The sequence below is a fragment of the Protopterus annectens genome, chromosome 12.part0 (genome assembly GCF_019279795.1).
Source record: "Protopterus annectens isolate FY-2018-M chromosome 12.part0, PAN1.0, whole genome shotgun sequence".
Lineage (NCBI taxonomy): Eukaryota > Metazoa > Chordata > Ceratodontiformes > Protopteridae > Protopterus > Protopterus annectens.
Window position 1 is genome coordinate 1,467,853,759 of NC_056746.1, and position 21,813 is coordinate 1,467,875,571.

The following is a 21,813-nucleotide window of genomic DNA, read 5'->3' on the forward strand; positions in this document are numbered from 1 at the left end:
CTGAGTCTCAATTGCCAAAGCAATTCCTTCCTTTCTAGTAATAATGAATCCTTCCCTTTTCCATGTCTGGTATTTATATGATCAATAGCCATAAAGCCAGATCCATGCTCAGGATGCTCTTGAATGTGTTTAGCTAGGGCATTTTCTTCCTTGTTCTTTTTTATAGCATAATCATGTTCATATATGCATTGGCACAGTTTCCTGTCCGTTTTTCCCACATAGAAACATGGACAGGAAAGACATACCGCCACATATACAACATGAGAACTTTTACAGTTATATCTTCCTTTTACTGTGTAGATGTTGTTCCGGATAGAAAACTGAAGCCCCGTTTTTACAAATCTGCAATATCTACATGAATTGCATGTGGTCATTATCCTAGTGCATACTTATGAACTTATGAACGCGCACACACACACACACACACACACACACACACACACACACACACGCACACACACACACACCACACACACACACACACGCACACACACACACACACACACACACACACACACACACACACACACACACACACACACACACACACACACATACTAATATATTTAAGCAATAAATAATAACATACCTAATCTGTGGATGCCTCAAGCAATAATTTCTTTACTGTAGTTCTCATTTGCTTTCTGTCCCAGATGGTTTGTGTAGCTTAATTAAAATGTTTCAGAGGTATTTTATTTAATTTAACACACTTTCAGCTTCAAAGTAAATTTTTATGATAACAAATCACAATCCTGGTTACATTGATTCTAATGATTTTTTTTTTCCTGTGTGTTTTTTTTGCCTGCAATGTCTTTTAACAATCTAGTCCTCCTTCAAGGAGCCATGACTCATTTGCCCTTACACTCTGAGTATCTCACACACAGGATTGTCAGGAGAAAACAACCATCATCCAAGCAGCAATGACTGCTGTTTGTGCTTCTCCACCCACTGTCCTAGAGTTGACACTCTTATCCCACCAGGTCAAAGTCTCAGTTTCACTCTGACCACACCCTGAACTGGGCCATTTATGTTTCGGAACTGACTCTAATTGTTCCCAGGCTATGAAACTGCAATGTGGAGCCCATTGCTAACCGCTTTGTATGTCCATGGCCCAGGACAAGGGATTTGTCTGAAACTCTAATCCCTAACCTGGTGGTGACATACAGATCTGCATCATTGCTGGGTACCTATACCCCCTACATCTTGTACATACACAGTCCTACAAATACAAGGAAGTAGGTATCATTACTGGCTTTGGTAGCCACGGCACAATGTCCTTCCTTATTTAGCATCCTGCTATCCATGATACTCATTTATTTCCCTTAGACTAGAGCAGCAAATAGCTCTCCGGCAACGCCCATACCTTTCCTCATCTCCAGCAATGCCCATACCTTTCCTCATCTCTGGCAACGCCCATACCTTTCCTCATCTCTGGCAATGCCCATACCTTTCCTCATCTCTGGCAACGCCAATACCTTTCCTCATCTCTGGCAACACCCATACCTTTCCTCATCTCTGGCAACGCCCATACCTTTCCTCATCTCTGGCAACGCCCATACCTTTCCTCATCTCTGGCAACGCCCATACCTTTCCTCATCTCTGGCAATGCCCATACCTTTCCTCATCTCTGGCAACGCCCATACCTTTCCTCATCTCTGGCAACGCCCATACCTTTCCTTATCTCTGGCAATGCCCATACCTTTCCTCATCTCTGGCAATGCCAATACCTTTCCTCATCTCTGGCAACGCCCATACCTTTCCTCATCTCTGGCAACGCCCATACCTTTCCTTATCTCTGGCAATGCCCATACCTTTCCTCATCTCTGGCAATGCCAATACCTTTCCCCATACCTTTCCTCATCTCTGGCAATGCCAATACCTTTCCTCATCTCTGGCAACGCCCATACCTTTCCTCATCTCTGGCAATGCCCATACCTTTCCTCATCTCTGGCAACGCCCATACCTTTCCTCATCTCTGGCAACGCCCATACCTTTCCTCATCTCTGGCAACGCCCATACCTTTCCTCATCTCTGGCAACACCCATACCTTTCCTCATTTTTACTGAACCACAGCTGCACATTTCCCACCTTTCTCTGCCCAGTCAAACATTTCATGAGCTGCTATTCAAACTTGGGTCATCTGAGGTGCAGTCAGGACTTTATCCATATATGTGACTAAAAGTGGGCTTACATAAGTGTCTCATGAACTTTAATAGTCAATGGCATACTTTTATTTGCAATATGTTTGCAAATGACTGAGATGAAAGATGAAGCACAGGCTGATTGCTACTCTTCAATACTATAAATTGCAAAGGATTGATTACTATTTGATGCTATAAATTGCAAAGTGACACACTTTTTTATGGAAATCGTCAGACAGAACTGATTGTTTGGGGTCACAGGTGCCCATTGTGGAAAAGGAAAATAAAATAGATATGAAGGTGGTTATTTTACTGAGCATTAGAATGCAGTATAACATGCCACTGTAATACACAATGGGTGCAAATCTCACTAATACAAATGTCAGTACATGTGAAATTACACAAGTTGCTAACGATAAATTCTTCTTCGTCTCATAAGGTACAGCAAACCCAGAGATGAGTAGGAGGTACATACTTAAGATGAAGGCTCTTGCATAGTGGAACATGAGGGTTGATTTCCCCATATAAAAAATTGGTATACATGACAACTTGTTAAAATCTTAGTTCATAAAAACTTGACTCACTGTGCCCAGTTTTGCAAAAAAAAAAAAAAAAAAAAAAAAAACTTTAAGATTAAACATTTACTGAGAGGGTCTATGGTCCTCAGCCCACCGATCTGGAAGCTTTAGAACTAGACCATTCCTTACATATGATGAACTGCTTCCAGTTCACGTTCATGCTCGGGATAAGGGCTCAATACAGTATTCATAGTCATTTTGTGAACGTTAGAGCTACCTTTACTGTCCCCGAATGAATGCTGCTAAGACATTATTCAAACAGGCCACTTATGTTAATGCACAATGAACACAAATAAACAGAAGCAATTTAACTCATAATGAGATGTAAATAAAAAATGATGTAAAACAGTGTATGCTAATGAAGTGTTCTTTCACCCACTTGTGATTCATATCCAAATTCCCCTGCCATCTGGGTGGAGTCGTGTGTTTTATATCTGCTTTGCAATTTACAAATTTGCTGTTAGCTTAGCTGTTTCCATTGCTGACCATATAAAAGTATACAACTTGTCCTTTATCTGCCTTTATTGCTTGTTCTGTGTCATTACTGCACATAAAATACAACAGTCATATGCAAAAATGTTTGATATATCATCGGCCAAACAGCATAATAAATGAAATCATGCTTGCCACCTTTGTAAAAAAAGTTATGTGACACAAACTGCATAATTAAATACAAAGGTAGCGTCCAGCCAGGTAAAGTTGCCTTGAAGTGATGTTTGCATTATCACAAGTATATTCTTAATAGTGAATAAAGCAGGTTTGTAACACATCCAACATTTCACTAATCCTTACCACATTGTTGTTGTCAAAATACTGTGAACTCTCATTTATCAGTGACAGTCAGGAATCTCCCAGTAAAGACACAGGTCAAACCAACAAAGCATCCTTGCAACTTCAGAATTAAATTCTTGCATTTCTACCATGTAGGCACAGTCACTAAAAGACTCCAAAGTAAACAATCTTGTCACTGATCAGCAATCATTTCCAGTGTTGCTATAATGACTTCCCGTTTACAAATAACAGCTTACAGTATTCAACAAAGCCATAGTAATGTGCCCATCATATGAACCAAGCAAACATTTATTGAAGTGAAGTCAATAACTTTATCTCATTTTGAATTGTTTTGTAATAATTTCCAATACTTCTGTTATTTTTCATTACTTTAAAAAGGCCATGGTTTCCATAGTAACTTACCATCTAACTCTAATAATCACAAGGTAATATACTGCTGAAAATCAGCTGCATGCAGCAGTGGTAAGAGAAGGTTTGAAGGTGAACAGAGACCAGGGTAAAGACCTGGAAGTTGACAGATGAGAAAGCAGAACAGTTCAAGGAACTGCACAGGCCTCTATCACCTCAAGAAAATGAGGAAACAGGCTGGAGTTGAAGAATGGCAGCACTCAAAACAACATTTGTGAGGACTACACATATGCAGCCAAGCCAGGTATGGAAATAAGGTTCTTAAGGAAGCTGGTGGTAGAATACAGAAGTGCAGGGAGTCATCAGAAGAAAGGATTGCAGGAAAATGTGGGAGATAGAAAAGATGGACCATGCTAGGAGGGAATACTGGTTGGCTAACAAAGAGGCAAAGAAAGGTGTTGAAATAGGAAATAACAAGAAATCAGAGGCACTCTACCAACATCTGGAAAGTAACTCAGTAGGAGACACAAAGAAATTATATCAGATTACAAGGTAAAGACAGAAAGATAAAGAAGATAGTTAGACACTCTTCCTAAGGGATGCCAGCATAAACCTGCTCACAAGTCCACATGACATTAAAGACAGATGGAAGGAGTACTGAAGCTGTATTGCCCCAGGCACAGCCGACAATGGAGTCAAGGTGGAGACCACCATAGAAGAAATACGACTAGAACTAAGGAAAATGAAGTCATGGAAAGCAGCAGGCTCAACTGAGGTCACAACCTATATGATAAAGTTGCTGGGTGCAATAGGGGTGAAATGGCTCCTGAGGGTACTCATAGCAATGTGGAGGAAAAAGCATATCTCAGATAACTGGAGAATAAGCATACTAGTGTCAATGTTCAAGAACCAAGGTGACATTCACACAAGCGGGTAGTACAGAGGTATCAAACTCCTGTCACATTGCATGAAAGTTCTGGAGACAGTGATTGATAAATGAATATGCAGAGTAGTATAAAGTAAGAGGGGGGATAAGCAGTTTGGACTCAGATCAGGATGCAGTACAAGTGACCTAATGTTTGAAATGAGACAGATAGTTGAGAAGAAAATACATATGAGGAAAAAGTCCAAATGGGCATTCCTAGACTTGGAGTAGGCATATGAAATGTTCGCAAGAAAGCTGATTTGAGCAGTCCTGCAGTGGTTCGAAGTACAGAAACATAGGTAGAATTAGTGCAAGCCATGTACATGGACTCAATGACTTAAGTATGGACTGTGGTCAGTCTCTCCGAAGGGTACCAACTGGGAGTGGGTGTGCATCAGAGTTCATCTGTCAGCCCACTGCTGTTCATACTGGTGATGGGCTACATTAGTGAACAGGTCCTTGTGGACAGTTCAACAAAGTTACTATATGCAGATTATGTGGCATTACAGACAGACTCTGAGTATGAGTAAGAACTTCAGCAAAGGCTATGGGAGTGAAATGCAAAACTGAAGACATACGGGAGGAAACTGAGTACAGCTAATACCATACCTGTCAACCTGGAAACATCAAAAATCTGGACAAAGGCCCATGAAAAATAGGTACAAATCCGTACGCTGATCAACATAAAATGTGCATACATAATTATGTAACCCCACCCACTCCGATGGAATTGTGGGATACCAGCTTTCAAATGCAAACTTAAGAACAGACAACCAAAATATGGCCCCAGAGTGATATCAGGGCTGGTCTAAGCTTCATTTAACGTGCTCACCTCTGATGTAAAATAAGCCATGAAAACCTGACTTAAACTTTATAGATAATAGCAAATTTAGGAGTGGGTATCTAATGAAGGTTAGCTTTGCTGTGGAACTAAAAAGATTATGGGAAATAATATGAGAGATGGCAGCTCTAATCCTTCTAAATCCATGGTGATGCACTTGGAAATTTGGAGTAAACAGGCTGGATAAGGAATAGAACTTGGGGATGATTATTATAAAAAGCCTGGTTTGTCAAGCTTACAAGAGATGACAGCATAAAGACAAGGCTGATATTGGGGATAACATCTAGGGTTGCTGGGATAAGAAGTGTTATCGTCCTCTGTAGTGCATTATTGCTCCTTGTAAGATCACAGTTGCAATAAATTATGCAGTTTTGGGTAAGCCTAAAGTGGAGAAAGTGACTCCACTGAAGTACAGACTGTACAAAGAAACCCAATTAAAAGTTAACCAAGATGGAAGGAGTTGAGGGAATGTGTTATGTGAATGGAGGTTTAAGGATCTGGAACCGTTTTCTAAAAAATGAGGAGTCAAGGGGAGTATGGCACTGGGACACATGGCAATAATAACGATATATGATGAGAACAGGCTGGATAGGAAGGACTGTTGAGTAATTGCGAGGCATGGCGACCAGATTAAGATAACACATTTCAATCCAGAAATTACGAAATAATTGTTCATAGAAAGGGTGGTAATGCAGAGTACATATCCAGTATTAGTAGTAGAGGGCAAAGCTACTAAAGTATTTAAAAAATATGGGATACTGGGATATCTATATTTGAGGTGAGAGCCCAATGCTAATGCAGTAAATTAAAAGAATATACAGATTTAGACTAGCTTTCTTCTAGTACCTATTTAATTTCTGTTATGTTATGTAATTTCCTGTAATGATGTACAGCAATCCCATGTAAAAGATTAATATTCATATCAGCTAACTATGAAGATTGTGCAAAGGTAGATGCCTGTGCTTTAAATAGTGGTTGTTCAGCAGAATACAGAATACAGACAGCAATAATAAAAAAAACAGGATCCAGGTGGTGAAGCTCTGTCTGCATTCATTTTACAGATCATTCCTCAGTAGTACATAATTGAGTGGTAATGCAAATGGAGTAGAGGGGAATGTATGCCTTCCTCATGATGTAAAAAGTTCTTTTTCAGCTGAATACTTGTACTGCTTAATTACCTAAGGACATGAACAATGGCAAAATAATAAAGATTAAAAAAAATGTGTTTTTTCTACAACAGTGTTGATAATGTTGGTGGGGTAAGTGGAACATGAAAAACATTGCAAACAAGATCTAGAGCAGCCTGAAGGGAATGCAAAATAACAAAGTTAGTGGTAATTTAAACTAAGCTCAAAAATAATGCACCTAGTCAGGAAAAACAGAGATAGGTGCGGTGTCCAATAATCCGCACCTTCTCTACATCCTGAATCCAGATATCACCATCTCATTCTTTGTTCCGGTTCCAATCAGGCTATGCCTCCATTTCTGTGCAGATTAATTCATGCTGGCTGATCGCATAATCACATCTGTTGTGCAAAGAGCAGCAGCAGTCCCAGGAGAACAGGAAAGCACATTGTTTTAGCTAACTCAAGACCAGGGACTGTATCGCACATCTGACTATTGAATGGATATAAAACTGTGGAACTGTTAACTGGTGAGCTTGAACTTAAATATTACACCATGTGCAGTGCGTCATAACCAACAAATAACCACAATAAAATTAATGCACCATAAATGTATAGCAGGCATCCAGGGCTTTGAATTGAGAATGCCTGTATGGAAAATACTGGTGACAAACAAAGCGGCATGTATATGTAGGCAACAGCGTTACTTTAATAGCCTTGCCTTTTCAACTCTAACTGAACAGCCTCTCTCTCACCCTACACTACATCACAGTAACTCTTGAAAGCTTGAACTTAAACTTTTCACTCCCTGCCTCTTACAGCAGAACACTGCAAATATCATACAATTCCTTTGCTAAGAAGAAATTTTTAAACACACATTAAACCTGACTGAAAGAGAGTAGCACAACGATCTGACATGACATCCCAATTTCCCCACAACTGCTGCAGTCTGCAGAGTGCAGAAACTTTCTAATAGGCAATGGGAAAGTTAATTCACTTGTTCGTTCTTTAACGCATACATGCATACATACGCGCTTTTGTTTTTATACTTACCTCGAGCTGGAGGTCGAGCCGCCAGACAAAGTAAATTTTCTCATCCTGGCTTCCTAGAAGGTGGTGTGGACTGCAGAGAATGCATGGGTGGGTGCTGGGTGGACAGTCACAGACCGGACTCACAGTCAGAGACTACACTGTAGCAGAAGTTAACTTGTTGGCAGAGGCAGTAATTAAACAACTTGAAGCTTGACTGCTTGAAAGTTAAAACTGTAAAAACAAATAGATCCACTTGCTCACTGCTGTGGCTGTGCTGTAGCCTGTGCTGGCTTCTATTCCAAATCTCAGACTCCAGGGTCAGGTGGTAATGGTAATAGTAAACATACCATGCTTCTCCCTGTTTCTGTATCCAACAGATATGTCCAATGCAGTCCTTCAGAACGTCCCCTCAGCATTTGATTTTGCATTTCCCTACAACCCCACCTCCCATACTGCAAACCTGCTAACTAATACTGTCTGATTATAGCTCGCTTTCTTTATTTCTTACCCGGAAGAAGCTTTTTGGTAGATGGACGAGGGGAAAAAACAGCAAATTCCACAAGATGCAACTACAACTCGATGCAAGGGTGAATTCTTAAATCAGTCTACAGGGAAAACTCTGTAGTTGAAAATAAATAAATAAAACAGTTGCCCATATTAGTGATGTCCGCGAGACTATAAAAAAAAAAAAAAAAAAATAGAAAAAGATTAGAATCAAAGGGGACCACTTGGGAATTCGTGGCACCCCATTATTTTGCCCTCAAAACTGGTAAATACGGAGAAATTTGATACAGTTGAGGGGTATGGCTAAGACAGTTGTAATGACAGCAAATGGAGGAAATTAGAAGGGGACAACTGAGATAGAAGGGAGAAGAGTGGGACTTGTTAACAGCTTCAAATATCTGGAAGAGGTGGTTGAGGAGAAGGAAAGTATAAGTGAGGAGATGAAAGCTAGAATCAGACAGGCTGCAGCCAACTAGCATAGAGTGTCAGAGGTAGTGTGTGATAGAAGAGTGCCAAAGAAGCTGAACAGTAAATCTACAAATCAGTGGTGCAGTCAGTACTACTGTATGGTACAGAAAGCTGGGCATTAAAGCTAGAACAGATGAGGAAGCTAAAGGTGATGGAGATGAAGTGACTAAGACAGGTGATAGGATGCACACCATGGGAAAGATGAAGAAATGAGCATCTAGGAGCAGAAACCAAAGTAGCTCCAAATGCACAAAAGGACAAGGAGAACAGATTACTGTGGTTCCAGCACATGTGCAGACAACCAGAAGGCAATCTGGTAAAAAAGATGTATAACAGACAAGAAGAAGGCAAGAGGAAAAGAGCGTGTCCAGCAAAGAGGTGGATGGATTGTGTGAAAGAAGACTTGCAACAGTCATGCATGAGTGTTGAATAAGGCAGGATAGTGGCATTGAATAGAGAGAGATGGCAACATTTGACACAACACCCCTTCCCCATGTAGAAAATAAGAAAAAAGGAGGTTGATGATGGTGATGTTGATGGCGCTGTTAAAATTACCCCTGTAAGTTCAGAATCCTTTATGCAAATGAGGACCTTTTACATATATTTGTATGAATCACAGTAATATGCAAACACATATGGCACCTGATGAAGGGAATTGGTCTTAGCTTATTGGTAATCTTCAATTATACAATGACCCCCCCATTGATATTCCAAAACATGCATCTGATTGGTCAGCATGCATGATGTAAATCAAAGACTTATATTAATGGAAAACGGTCCAGTCACCCGGACTTTTCCAATTAGTATAAGTCTTTTTTTTTTCTGGACAGCAACAGACAATGGAAGAGCTCCATTGCTGTTATCTCGCTATGTTAAAGGAGTTTAACATAGTGAGATATCTTAAAAAAAAGCAATGGAGATCTTCCTTTCTCTGTTGCTTTTTTTTAAAGCTGTCTCATTATGTTAAACCCATTTAACATAGCAAAACAGCTTTAAAAAAAGCAACGGAGAAAGGAGAATCTCCGTTGCTTTTTTTTAAAGCTATCTCGCTATGTTAAACTCTTTTGACATAGTGAAACAAGTGTTTAAAAGCAATGGAGATCTTCCTTTCTCCGTTGCTTCCATACACACAGTTCTGATGTACTGCATAACCATATGCATGCGCAGTACATCAGAACTGCCACAGAATACTGGACAGCTGCAGAAGGGCAGCAAGGAGGCATTATACAATGCCATTATTTAAGAAAAGTAAGTATTCTTTTTTTTAAATAATGTCATTGTATAATAGCAATAACCCACTTCTGGGTGTGGGTAATGCTGGATTTACCCACACCCAGGCGTGGGTTATTGCTTAATTACTTTATACTTTGCCATAAATAGGTGTTTTTATCAAAATGCCTGCATATTTCCCTAGTCAGTGTGAATAACCTCCACTGACTGTGTTTGCATACAGATGTAGCGCTGCTCTTCATGGATTACCACTATGAACATCTGGAACTTGGAAATGTGAATATCGTCCTCAGTCTCACTCATATACATTTTGATGACTGCAACATGTAGTAAGGTAAATGGCTCCTAGCAAGGGGAGTTCAAATCCTATGAAATTCAAGGAAAATTCAAACCAGCATCACCCAGGTAGTGACATGCAAGTGGTCCTGTGCAATAAAAGTTAAATAAACAACACATATAACAGAAAATGAACCTAGAACATATTTCCATAACATGAACCATAAATGACAATAGGAATTTATGCAATGTGCTTCATTAGATCATTTACAGCAGCATCCCGGATGATCTGATGAAGTACAGTAAATCAAATATCAGCATTACAGCATTTCAATAATGTAGACACATATCTGCAATTCATTTGTTTCCCATAGTAACTACTGATTATTCATTGTTTATTTATGCAGCTGGTTGCACTGTCTTATTTTCCTCAACTGCCTTGGGCACTGTGTGTTTTATACAGTTGGGCAGTAGTTAAGGCAGACCAACTGATTGGCTATTTGGATAAAAGTATTGTTTTAAAGGATGTTAATGATATCACATCTCTGAACAGGGCAGGGCTGCAAAATAATGTATAGAAGAGCATCCCATCATTTTTTCAGGAGCTAGAAGATATTGAGGGAATATAATACATGCTCAAACAGCATTAAATGGTATCTAGTGTGCAACAACAGTAAATGTGTCTAGACAGTATGTACATTTCTTATTATGTGGTCTCATTTTGTATGGCTACATACTTGACACTACAATTTTATGTTGAACAGAGTGATAAAATCAATTTTCTTAACTACAATATTCTTGTTTTGGAAACACATGTCTAATATACTGTTCCAATTACTTCTTGAATTCATTCAGTTCATTGAATCTATGCACACATGACCAGCTTGAGGAACACTTGAAAGGATTTTTCATGTGTCTTGTAATGTTTTTGTAATGATTAGAGTCTGTGTATTGGTCAAGATAAGTTTGCGCAGAGAAAGGGTTAGAAAGGAGGTGGGCTTTGTTTGATTTAAAGGTAGTCTTGCACACTTCGTATTCACATCACATCAAATTGTTTCTTTGTGTTCTTTCCTTAACAATGCTGGAAAAAAACATTAAAGGGAAAGATGTCCATAAGAACTAAAATAAGCAAAGGAAGGAGGCAGAGATAGCAGATAGTGTCAACATTTCTACATTGATACAATAAAATTATATTTTAGAGAGTACAATAAAGATATACCAATCACCCCTCACATCTAGCATGTGTCTTGTAATGTTTTTGTAATGATTAGAGTCTGTGTATTGGTCAAGATAAGTTTGCGCAGAGAAAGGGTTAGAAAGGAGGTGGGCTTTGTTTGATTTAAAGGTAGTCTTGCACACTTCGTATTCACATCACATCAAATTGTTTCTTTGTGTTCTTTCCTTAACAATGCTGGAAAAAAACATTAAAGGGAAAGATGTCCATAAGAACTAAAATAAGCAAAGGAAGGAGGCAGAGATAGCAGATAGTGTCAACATTTCTACATTGATACAATAAAATTATATTTTAGAGAGTACAATAAAGATATACCAATTACCCCTCACATCTAGCATTTGAAATGTGTGTTGTCTAAATAGGTTAAAACAGGAATATGATAGAATAAATGAGGGAGGGAATGTACTACAAATGACAAATGTTACTCAGATTATTAGAGAACTTCCTGAACTGTACTCAGAGGTTCTTTCTCAGAATGTGCAAACATGTTGATGTAATTTTATAAAATGGTAGAGGGAAAGACACATTTCTGACGTGATTGAGTACCTTTAAAGAATATGTATGTATCATTTGATGCAATATTTGCCTTTCAATGACCCAGACCTTTTTTTAAGACATGATTCATGTCAAAAATGTCTTGCATCAGGGTGCTAAGTAATCGATATAAATTAATTTAAGGAGGTTAACTAAATGATGACATGTGAATATAATGAGAGTAATTGAGTTACAGAGGTTATAAACTAGCTTAACTTGTTAATGCATGGAGATAAACTAGATCACAGCACTGCTGTAAAAAATAACTGGATGAGCCATTTACTACAACTTGATACAGTTAAAAAAAAAAAAACCTAAAGGTGACATTTAATATAATTGGAACGTTACTTGAGGCATGCAAATCACATTTGTGAAAACTCACACACAAAAAAAAAAAAACACAAAGCATGGTATCATTTACATTTAAGACTTGAGTAAAAATATTTTCCATGCTTTATAGCATGTGTTTGAGAACCAAGCAAATGCTAGTCTGTACCGCTCTCTCTATTCAGGTAAGAAAATATGTACTCTTCCTTCCACACAAGTACCTTTATGGAAAGATTGTTTTTCTGTGAATAACTATGTAATTGCAAATATTCCTCATATCCTGTTTAAAAATGATGAAAAATAGTGCTATAGTATCCTAACCATGATTGCTATTGCTACCCATACATGCTGGCACAAAATGTTGTGACTTTCATCTTACAAGATAAATTGCATCCTTCCTGGCACATTGGGATGAAATACTTAATTGAACAGTCTTTGAACAATGGAGTTAACTGCATCAAAAAGAGTGGTGGATATGGTAAAGAACAGACTAGACAGTGTTAATAAAATAATCATCATTTAGGTACATAATATGCAAATAATAACATAATCATCATTTAGGTATATAATATGCAGATAATGGTTAGTAATACAAGTACAGCACCCAGCATGCAGGTAAAGATTATCAGATGATTTTAGTCCAGCTGAGGGCAAATATAACAACTGTAGAATACACTATGTTGTGTAGGCCAACTGTTATATTATAGTCTTGTTCCTAATTGACTTAATTTGCAGCATCTGGATAAGATATTCCTTTGTGGCTAAACTTGAATTAAACAGTACATTCCAACTTGACATATTTAGGAAAGTAATAAAAGAGGAAAACTTAATTTTGTTGAGTTCTCTTACAGAATTAATATTATGAATAACAAAAATTCTGATAGTTTGATCTAGGTGCCATAACCTAGACAAAAGAAAATGCTAACGGGAATTCAGGAGATTTGCTGTTAGATCAAATAAATTTAATTGTCACACCAAATTTTAATTGCCTTTGTAAGACTGAAATTCTTGATAGTATTTGATCTGTTGAGTAAAGATGTGAAAGAATGCAATTAAAACTTCCAGCCAATATAAGGTATTCTATTAAATTAATAATTATACTACTGCAAAGAAGAAGGGCTTCCCTTGTATTCATCTATGGATTCCTTAGAATATTAAACTAAGAACCAGTAAGAATAGCTTGTGTCTGTGCAGCATTCCAATTATTTATTAACTAAATGAACCAAGTTAACCAAAAAATAAGAATATTAAAAATGACATTAGCGGCATACCTCTCAACCTGGAAACATCAAAACTGGCCAAAAGTCAGGATGCTAATTAACATATTTCCATACATAATCACATAACCCTGCTCACTTCAATGGAATTGTGGGATACCAACGTGAAGATTAACGCTACTAAATAAATGCAAATAAATGGCAGGCTTCATATCCCTTAGAAGAGACATAATAAAGCAAAACCTGTTATTATAGCAACTATCTGAGTTTACAGAAGCAATATATAAAATCTGTCCCTATTTTTGGGCCTTTGTCCCACCATTATTTTTGGCTTTATGTCCATGGCTTCTCACACAAACTTCATACATTCCAAGAAATGTGCTAAAACAGCACACCAGACCAGAGGTAGCAAGCACATCTCCTATACTTTGACACTGTTTCCAAAAACTGTGAGTTACCTTATTTTATTTATAAGACACCCCCCAGTATTCACGAAGCTCCATACAAGCATAAGACTATTCTTGCACGGAGTGGTACGTGTCCATTTAGAACAGCAGTGCATCTTACATATTAATGAAGGCATACTGATGTTTAATCTAAATGGACATGAACCGTGAATGAGTGCAGGAGGCATGTCCTAGTAGTGCACAGACACTAAACATGGCCCCTGCACTCAGAAAGTGCCATACAGCACTTTCTGTCCACGGACACTGAAATAAAACAAATTATCATTTCAGTGTCCACGGACACTGAAATAAAAATAGCAACAAGAAACAATGCAGGGGCTGTGTGACAGGTTCTGTGACACAGCCCCTGCATTGCTAAAGTGCTATATGACACTTTTGTAACCTGCTAAAGCAGGAAATGTGTGCAAATGCACACATAATAGGGGATAAATCCCCCAAAAGTGAAAAAGCACAAACACAGCCCCACAAACATAGAAAGTTAATAGAGAACAGGTCATGCATTACCATGAATTACAAAAGGGTAGAAGTCTGAAAGCAAATGTATACCAATATCACCTTACAGTGGTGCATGTTAACAAAGGCACAAATGATGGGGGGATTAAATAGTACATTAGGGACACCCCTGAAAAATTGCCCTCACACACTTAGAAAGTTGATAGATAACAGGATATGTATTAGCAGGCGTCCATGAAGGACAGAAGCCTGAAAGACAAATCAATGCCAGTATTTCACAACTGGAGTCCCAAGTAGTTGTCAGAACACCACAATACATACCCATATAACCTAATAAAATAATAATAATAAATACTTTTTTACACTAGCCTAAGGAATGTTTAAGTGTAGCTAACTGGGCGTGCACATTATGGCCATCTGCTTAGCATAGCTTAAAAATCCCATAGGAGCTAAATGCAAATAGGCAGGCAAAACTTACAACCCACAGTAATGTAGTGGTTAGAGATGCAGATTTATATGCAGGTGTTCAGAGTTTGAGTCCCAAGACAAACAGCTTGTTTACCTATGTGAATGTAGTGCTAAAATTATTTTAGTAAACTTAAACTATGTAGCAACTTTTTTGTCAACCAGGGTAGTGTAGCAGTTCCAAAAGTGAGATGTTAGTGTAGAAAAGATGTGAAACCTCAAATAAACACAAGTGCCCCATACAGTATAGTCACACAAGAATATAATTTAATGAAAACACATAGGGGATATCATGGAATGTAAATGTAAAATTATAATGTGTATATAAATATTATTTCATAATATAAAATTCTAATATGCTTAAACGTGCCTTAATCACGCTGTATCCATCAGACCTTCTTCTGCCCAGCAACAAAATAGTCAGCCCTGCCAAGTCTTGAACCCAGGATGCTAACCTCTACAACCTCAGCAGGCTATCACTACCCCATCTGAGCTGTGAAAAGCTATAGTGCTTTAACAAACATATCACACATTCTGGTCATTTAACATTAATGAAAAAAATACAGCAGTCACAAGTGTCAAACCAATGACTAGGAACACTATGGAAAGAGAAATGCACCACTACACCGTCAGAGTTACAGAAAGTAATGATGCGTTTTCAACCATATCATGCAATAGAGGCATACAACATTAGGGAGAAAGCTTTGTGGAACCATATATATTTGCCTGATGAAACATATATATAAAAAAGTAGAGTCATAATATAGATATACATATATAAAAATATAAAGGAAGGAAAATATATATATGTATGTATATAACATGCAGTGGAGTTATACCACAGAACCATCCCTTTCAACCTGTAAGAAACCTGTACAAAGGCTATAAAAGGGGGGGGGGGTGAGACACACATAGGGATATTTAAAATATTGCTGTTACAATTAAAGTCATTTGCTACAGCAACAGGGTGTGTTTCAGCAGGTAATTACTGAAGGATATGAGGATAGAAACTGAAATGTTATGTCATTATTCACTGACATAAATCCTTGGATCATCACTGTGATTTACCAGACAAATACAAATAAATTGTGGAACTGAACAAAAGTATGGGGCAAACATCTGGACATTTTGTGAAAATCCTGGCAGTGGAGAGGTATGCTCAGAACCCCTTAGTGCAATGAATCTGGACCAAGCCTAACAAAGTGGGGGGCAAAAGCATGAAAATAGGGACATATCCAAAATACATCAGTAGATAAGCTGAGAAAGTTGATGTCGTAACACTGTATGTCCTAACATATATCGACTGAAATATCACAATTCCAAGACTAATTGCTTCTCATTAGTTCTCATTAGTTAGTGACCTCAGTCCCCACATCATCCCACTGATGTGTCAGGAATACACAACAGTTATGGGGACCAGACCAAAGATATCGGCCAGACAACTGGACATCCTACAAATATGTGGACATAACGCAACAGTAGGAAAATTACACTGAGCTACCAAGCAATGTCCAAACTACAATCAGACTGACATAACACTACCCAAATCAAGCTCTGGGGGTGTACACATGCATTAGCAAATATAACAGGCACTACAGGGATGTAACACTAGTGGAGAGCAGACACTGGTATGAAAGTGCATAACCCAAACAATTGCATTACAGTCACAGTGACATACCAGTAAGCAAACTGAACATGACAGAATAATGACTGTGAGCAACAAAATCCTGTTTGCCACTCACACATTACCTCTGCGTATACTGCCCAAAGGCACAGTGTAGAGGGAATCTTGAAGTCAAAACCAATTCAGATCCAGACCAAGAACAAAATAATATGTGTCCAAAAGCTTGAAAGGAACGAAACAGTCCAGAATGGCTTAAATGAGACTTAGTTTAATGAAAAATAATAAAAAATTCACATCAAGCGCTTTCGCCTGGAATCATACCAGGCTTTTTCAAGATAAACCATTACCAAAAAATTCAAAGCTTAAATACTTTCTAGCCCAAATCATGTGACTAGAGTAATAACTAATGAAATATGCAAATCAAATGTTAATGCAACCAACTAAAAATACATTCATTCAAATAAAATTATGCAATGAACTACTAAACAATAAGGTTGTACAAGATACTTGAAAACATATATTTACAATATAACCCATAATAAAATATGTGCAACAGCTCTACGAAGCTGAAAGCAAGCTTAAAAGACCTTAAGGCAATATTAAAAACTTTTGAAAAAAATCATATATGCCTTAATAACCTTTCAAAGATTGTTGGTTAAAAATCTTCTGCTAGTCATATAAAAAGTTAACAATAGTTAAAAAATCTATTCAAAGCAAAATGTTTTACATGGTAGTAAAATAAACAACACATCCAAAAACTGTGGATACATAAAATCATAACTAAGCCCTCCTTAGTTTCAAAACACTCATAATACTAATACTATCATTCAAACCAGGGGAGCTTGGTTGCATTCAATTTGAGCTGCCACAGCAATTCCTTGTATTCCAATCAGGCTTCCCAATCACCCCCTCTGCTGTCCTGCAGGACCTGCTCGAAAATTAAAAACTTGAGTTGCATATTAGGGCATGTACCTAGATGCTTAATGAAAGCATTATTTTCCTTTTTCTTGGATACATCATAAAGGTGCTCGTATATCCTTCTTCTAAGGGTTCTCTCAGTTTTACCCACATAAAAGCTGGAGCACTGAGTGCAAAAACCTAAATAAACAACTCCTTTTGTACCACAGTTGTAAAAGTGCTCAGCCCTAAACTTAAACCTCCTAGATGGAATAAATAATGAGCTGTCATTAAGCACATAAGGACATTGTTTGCACGAACCACACTTGTACGTGCCAAGTTTCGGACAAACCCTCGTGTTATCCACACCAGATCCACCCTCAAAAAGGCCCTTAAGGTTCATGTCCCTTTTCCTAATAAAATGGGGGCATTCCTTGACAATCTGCTTAAAATCATCATGATGTGCCAAAATGGGCCAATATTTTGTAATTAACTGTTCCACTTTTGATGAATCCCCAGAAAAGGTATACACAAAACTGTTTTGATATTCAGTCTGTTCTGATGGTTTTAAAAGAGTGTTGCGAGTTGCCCTACTACCTAACAGAGGGCAGTAAATAACCTCCCTACCAGCAATTACCTCCTCAGCTAAATCATTTACCAAGTGTGCTGGGTAACCCCTGTCATCAAAAAGTTGTTTCAAAAAATTGACCTCATCAAGAAAAAACTCCATTGTACTACACATCCTTGAGGCCAGTATGAGTTGCCCCTTCACTATACCTTTCTTCTGGTGAAAGGGGTGACCACTGTTAAAATGTAAATAAGAATTAGAAAAATAATTTTTCCTATATACCTTGGATTGAAATGTACCATTACTGATGTCTTTGAAAAGAGCAACATCACGATAATTCAGGTGATCACTGTTTACATTATGAGTGAATGCTAGGAAGGGGGTGGTAGAATTGATGTAAACCATAAAGTCCAAGAATTGATCTAAGGTGCCATCCCATAAAAGACAAATGTCATCAAGGTATCATTTGTAGTGGGTGATGTGTTGAACCCAATTCGTCGAAAAAACAAATTTGCTTTCCCAGTGGTGTAGTACAATGTTCGCATAACTAGATGCACAAGCTGTGCCCATTGCTACACCCTTTTTCTGTTTGTAAAGGTCACCCTTAAAATAAATAAAATTGTTGTCCAGGACAATCTCCATGAATTCAACCAGTAATCCAATCATATTAGAACCTAAACCAGATTCAGTAGCTAAAGTATCGTTGAACCATTCCAGCCCTAAATCATGAGGGATGCTAGGGAATAACTCAACTATATCAATGGTGGCCATTAGTAGTTCTGGTTTATAAAAGTTTCCCTGGATGTCAGAGAGAAAGTCCCATGAATCTTTGCAGACATGGGGGTAAGGCAAAAGAAAATTTGTTGATGTTAAAATCAATACATTTTCCTAAGGGCTCTGTTATACCACCAGCCCCTGAGACAATAGGCCTAAAATTCAAAGGGTCTAGGCCCTTGTGTGTTTTAGGGATTCCAAAAATTGCAGGTATCCTTGGATTTCTCACATATAGATAGTTATATAGTTTCTCATTTATCACACCCTGTAGTAAATGATCCACAAGTGAATAAGAAATCTTGGAATGTGCTAAATTTAATTTGTTCCTAGAAACCAGTTTGTAATGCTCAATATCCTGCAGCATGTTATGAATATAAGTGTCATATACCATGTTGTACATTAAAGCTACGCCCCCACCCTTATCCGGCTTCATCACCCGGATGTCTTCATCGCAAAGCCTCTTTATTAACTGACTAAGCTCTTGTCTGAAATTAACAGATGGAGTGTGAGACCTATTCAAACAGAAATTTCTTAAATCTGTCTCCATCAAATCTTCAAACAATTTTAACAGTGGGTTTAAGGGTGGATTAAATGTGCTAGGTCTGGAAAGCCCATCATTAATCTGAGTTTGACCTTTGAAATAAAAAGCAAGATTCAACTTTCTAACAAAAAGTTTCAAATCAACTAAAATACTGCATAGATCGACCCTGCGTGAGGGTACAAAATGAAACCCTTTGGTAAACAGCTCGAAAAAATCATCAGTAATTCTGATATCAGTAAAATTGCAGATAACAAAATTGTCCTTTTTAATTAAAACACAGTTGTCATGAACTCTCTCAAGAACTTCATCAGCAGAAATCCTACCAAATTCATCACCTAAGCTCCTTATCTGCGTGTTCTGTTTCACATCGGAGGTTGGTGTGTGACATTCCTCCCCACTGGTCTGCCCGGGGGATAGTGAAAATCTGATGGGCCACTCTGACTATTTTTCTGAGCAAGCCTCTCACTTCTTCTTGGTATATCTAGTGCAGGACTTGAGACATTATCATTAAAAACCATGTCACTATTTTGGTTGTGAAACTGTTTGGTGTCCTGCCTATTTCTACCCAGCAATGGGTAAGCCTTACCCTCCCTGTATTCTATGAGGTCGTGCTCCAGTTTCCTGATCTTACGATTCACTATTTTAAAACAATATTGATCTACTTCATTAAAAACACAATCATATTCTCTTTTAACACCTAAGAAATTCTTACTTTTAACTACAGAATCATTAAGTGATGTTACTTCTTTAAGTAGCACACCAGCCTTTTCCTCATAATCTTTTAGCATACATTCTATCATTTTGAGCCCTGCCTTGTCGAATATCTTGACCAAACTATTGTAAAGGAAAGAACCAGCCACAGCATTATTGGGAAATTTATAGCAGCGTAACCCCTTCGGGACACGCTGCACACGCAAACATTCCTTCAAATAATCTAATTCTAATTGCATGCTCTTAAATGCGTACAACTTGCCATTAAAAATTTTGAAGTCATGTTCAGCACAGCTGTCCGTGCTGTTGTTGACAGTAACAGTACCTTGTTTGAATTGAAATTGTTTTTCAGTCCACAAAACAACATTTAAGTCTATTTTCATAGAATTGCTTCTAGCGTTGTTAGCACTGACCGAATGCAACTGCTGCTCCTGTGGATCGGTGCAACCCAATGAAATCCCGCCAGGAACTTCTGCTGCTGAGAAGACTCTGTTATTAAGACCCATAGTTGCTGTAGCAAATAAACTTAGTGCATTTTGCTGATTGCCGGGCAGTGAAGCCCCAGATACAATAGATTCAGAATTTAAGGACTTAGTCAATTGAGATAAAAGGGATAAAATCTGTTAGAATTCACCACGGGTAACCGGTACATCATCGGTTTCATCTCTTAACAGTAGTGGTGTGTCAGAGAGACTAGATCGTTCAGTTCCTTCAGCCATGGATCAATGAAACCAAGAAACCAAAACCAATTCAGATCCAGACCAAGAACAAAATAATGTGTGTCCAAAAGCTCGAAAGGAATGAAACAGTCTAGAATGGCTTAAATGAGACTTAGTTTAATGAAAAATAATAAAAAATTCACATCAAGCGCTTTCGCCTGAAATCATTCCAGGCTTTTTCAAGATAAACCATTACCAAAAAATTCAAAGCTTAAATGCTTTCTAGCCCAAATCTTGAGACTAGAGTAATAACTAATGAAATATGCAAATCAAATGTTAAAGCAACCAACTAAAAATTCATTCATTCAAATAAAATTATGCAATGAACTACTAACCAATAAAGTTGTACAAGATATTTGAAAACATATATTTACAATGCAATCCATAATAAAATATGTGCAACAGCTCTACGAAGCTGCAAGCAAGCTTAAAAGACCTTAAGGCAATATTAAAAACTTTTGAAAAAATTCATATATGCCTTAATAACCTTTCACAGATTGTTGGTTAAAAATCTTCTACTAGTCATATAAAAAGTTAACAATAGTTAAAAAATCCATTCAAAGCAAAATGTTTTACGTGGTAGTAAAATAAACAACACATCCAAAAACTGTGGATACATAAAATCATAACTTAGCCCTCCTCAGTTTCAAAACACTCATAATACTAATACTATCATTCAAACCAGGGGGCTTGGTTGCATTCAATTTGAGCTGCCACAGCAATTCCTTGTATTCCAATCGGGCTTCCCAATCACCCCCTCTGCTGTCCTGCAGGACCTGCTCTAAAATTAAAAACTTGAGTTGCATATTAGGGCATCTAGATTCTTAAAGAAAGCATTATTTTCCTTTTTCTTGGATACGTCATAAAGGTGCTCATATATCCTTCGTCTAAGGGTTCTCTCAGTTTTACCCACATAAAAGCTTGAGCACTGAGTGCAAAAATCTAAATAAACAACTCCTTTTGTACCACAGTTGTAAAAGTGCTCAGCCCTAAATTTAAACCTCCTAGATGGAATAAATAATG